Here is a 3,877-nt window from a genome sequence, read left to right as displayed (position 1 = left end):
ACTATATGATTCTTGTTAGTGAAACCTAGATTATATATATGATAACACCCCTTAAAAATCTTATTCTAATAACATCCAGCTTATTCTAATAATACTTCCGCGCTGCAAAAATCAACAAACCAACCACGTACCCACCCCCGATATGGACTGCAGCAACCACAAAAAGATGCCATCGATCCAACTTTCTCCACCCACCGAGCGGGCGCACGACCCCCACCTCCTCCTACCTTCTTCCCCGCACGAGTTCGCACGCGCATCCTCGCAGCCGGCGCCCCCATCCCGTGGCCTTCTTCGCTGCCGGCGTACCCCATCCAGCCGCTTTCTTCGCCGCCGGCACGCCCTATCCCGCCGTCTCCTTCATCATCGGCGCGCCCCATCCTGCGCCCTTCTTCGCTGCCGGCGCGCCCCATCACGCGGCCCTTCTGCGCCGCCGGCGCGCCCCATCCCGCCGCCTTCTTCGTCGTCGGCGTGCCCTTCTTGCGGCCTTCGCCACCACCTCCCGTCCCACTCCACCCTCCCTCGTTCCTCCACCTCCTTGCCCCGATCCAGACCGCCCAGACCCCGACGCCTCCACCAACGGCGCGCGCGGACCTCCCTCCCTCTACCGCCTCCCTCCTCTCCAGTGGCTGGCTTCCCAAGCGCCGACGCGCGGCCCATCTCCCCAATCCCCGGATCAGCTAGGGGGATCCCGCGCTCACAGCGACCACAGGGCCCCGCGCTACCATATGCGAACTCGCCGGATCCGGCCTCCCTGATGGTCGTGGAGTACGAAGACCGCCGGATCCCCCCTCCCCCGCGATGATATGCTCTCCCCCAGCGTGCCTACCACGACCACGACGGGGGGAGGTACCCCCCACTACCTCTCTTCAGCGACGGGGGTCACCGGCGACTCTGCCCTCCCCGTTCCACCACCTTCCTCCTGACTGTGGCACGGCTGGTGGCGCTGTGCTCCGGCCGGCTCCTCCGGCAAGCTTGCAGACGACAGGACGAGGAGATCCGACAGTGTTCTGTAGTCAACGGGCAAGATCCATTCCCTCTTCTGCCACTCCGACGACAGACGTTTTTGGCGGCCGATGTTGCAGCTCACTTTGCTCGTGTGTGCAGGTGTGTGTGTGGAGCACGTCCAGCCGGCACGCGGCGATGCAGTCCGGCTGGTGCCAACGTGCACTTCCCAAGCGGGACCATGAAGTTTACTTCCTGGCGTGATATAATTTCTTTGAATTTACAAGTTTTGTTCACCATGTAGTTCAGTTCAGTTGCGAATCAGAAAAAAGGCACCCGATTCCAAAAAATTAACTCTGTATTTTTCGGTTTCGTCCGGTTCAGCCATGTCCAAAAATTTGGTGTGAATCGGGTGTGTTTTGCTGCAGTACGGCGCATAGAGTTCAATTTCGTGTTGGATTTGCAATGCAGTGTTGCTGCTGTGCTGTCAAAGACTCGGTGTGTTTTGGTGCAGTTCGCTAGTCTCTCATCTGCAGCTCATTATCCCTGTGTATGAAGTGTAGTTTGTGTTTTGATGCAGTTCCCTAGTCTCTCATCTGCAGCTCATTACCCCTTTGTATGAAGTGCAATTTGTTTCATATGTCTCAAAATTCAATCGACTATATCAACACTTACAGTGCGTTTGGTCCTTGGATGTGGTTCACTTTTGAGAGTGATGAGGTTCACTTGCGCAAAACATGGAGTGTGAAAACTTAGCGAAACAAAAAAAAAGTAATGTGGTTCACTTCAATATATGTCGCGGTTCACTCGCCATCGTCTATGCGGTCCACTCACTTGGTCAACGCGCGTAAAAAATTAATAAGTATGAAAAAATACAACAAAAACACATGAGGTTCACTTTTGATAGTGTTGCGGTTCATTTTCGGGACTGTTGCGGTCCACTATCGTTCATAAAAAAGTTGAAAAAAAGACAACAAAAACTTTTGCGAGAAAGTTTATGTCCGACAAAAACAAATCATGAAGTTCACTTGACTTCCAGCTGCAGTGCGGTTTTCTGTTTGAAGCGGTGCGTTCTTCTGTCCGACGTAGTACTCACGATGATTTTGGTCTCGCGAAAAACAGAGTGTCCGCTTTTCGGTAATTTAAAACTGCTCTTAAACCGTAAGGAATTAGAGAGAGTGTTCTACATGAAAAAGTTGTGTCTCATCGATATCTTTCCAATGGCATATCATTTGAATCATTTCGACAACCGGTTTGTAAAAATTTCGCGAAAAACGGCCGCTACCACTCGTCGTTCGCCGCACGATTTTCAAAATTAACTTAAAATTGTAAGGAATCTCGAAACCATTTCTACATATGAAAGTTGCGCCTTGTCCATAGCTTTCCAACGACATATTACATGCCTCGTTTCGACAAACGGTTAGAAAACTGGAGCAAAAACAGTACCGAAAATTTCAAAAAATTTGAAAAACAGAGTTCCGCGATTTAGTAAATTTGAAACTGCTCTTAAACCGTAATGAATTAGAGAAAGATTTATATATAAAAATATGCGCCTCGACGATATCTATCCAACGGCGTATCATTTGCTTCATTCCAACAAGCGGTTTAGAAAAAAACACGAAAAAACGCTCGCTGCCACTCGTCATCCGCCGCACTATTTTCAAAATTGCTCTTAAACCGTGTGGAATCTCGAAAAGTGTTCAACATGTCGAAGTTGCGCCTAATCCATAGCTTTTCAATGGTATATTACACGCCTCATTTCGATAAACGGTTAAAAAATTAGAGCGAAAATAGTACCGAAAAAATAACGCGTGCAGTTTTTTCCGACGAGAAGTTCACTATTCTCTATTGGAGTGCTCGTCGTCAAAATGATGCAGTGCGCTTCTGTTGAGCGTACAGTGCCAAAGTGGTGTGCAGAATAATTATTCTGCTAATATTAGCATAATAGACCGTCTGTGTGTGTATATATATATATATGAGATGCCTAGTTTTGTAGATAATTATGAGATGTTGAGTTTTGTAGCTATATGTGAGATGTTGAGTTTTTTAGATATATATTAAATGTTGCGTTTATTTGAAATATGAGATGTTGATTTACTTGAACACATATCCATACTAGACATATATGAGAATTTACAATCATTTATTCATTGTGTGAGAAGGAGATGTTGAGATTCTTGTAGATGAATACATATGAGATGTTTAGATGAACACATATGAAATGTTGAGTGTTTACCGATATTTGAGATGAACTCATATATGTTTATTGTTTGAAATTTGTAATGATGGTTTGGCTTCTCGACGATGTCTACGACACGAAACACCGGGCCTACATGATGCGTGAGAAGGATATGATAATAACGAGTAATCTAAATATTTTGCAAATTTTCCTTAAGTTGAAATTTATATGCCCTAAGATTTGTCATTACTTGTTTTTTGCAGAAGCTTGAACCTCTGAAGATTTGGTATCACGGGGTCTCTGGTCCTGCCATGCCTTACGATGAGCGGTACACACCGTACATCAAGCAGGCATGACTACTCCTGTGGATTCAGTTGGTCAGCCGGTCCACGCCGAATTTGAACGCTCCACTGGTGTCCGCTCTTGCTGATCGGTGGAGGCTGGAGACGCACAGTTTTCATCTTCGGACTGGGGAGATGACCGTGACGCTTGAGGATGTCTCGTTGATCACCGGTCTTGCTATCGACGGGAGACCTCTCTGTATGAGCACCAATTCTGATGGGTGGCGCGAGCAGATGATTGCTCTTATCGGTATGGCTCCAACCGAGGCTGAGGCTGAGGCTAATGTAGAGGAGGGAGAAGAGAAGAAGAAGAGGGTAAGGAAAGCAGCAGGAGCTGCTTTCACATGGATTCAAAATAACTTTGCGATGTGCCCTGTGGATGCCACTGATGATGTGATCGAGACACATGCTCGTG

Source organism: Triticum dicoccoides, chromosome 3A, assembly GCF_002162155.2.
Source record: "Triticum dicoccoides isolate Atlit2015 ecotype Zavitan chromosome 3A, WEW_v2.0, whole genome shotgun sequence".
In the NCBI taxonomy this organism is placed as follows: Eukaryota; Viridiplantae; Streptophyta; class Magnoliopsida; order Poales; family Poaceae; genus Triticum; species Triticum dicoccoides.
This window is presented reverse-complemented; position numbering follows the sequence as displayed.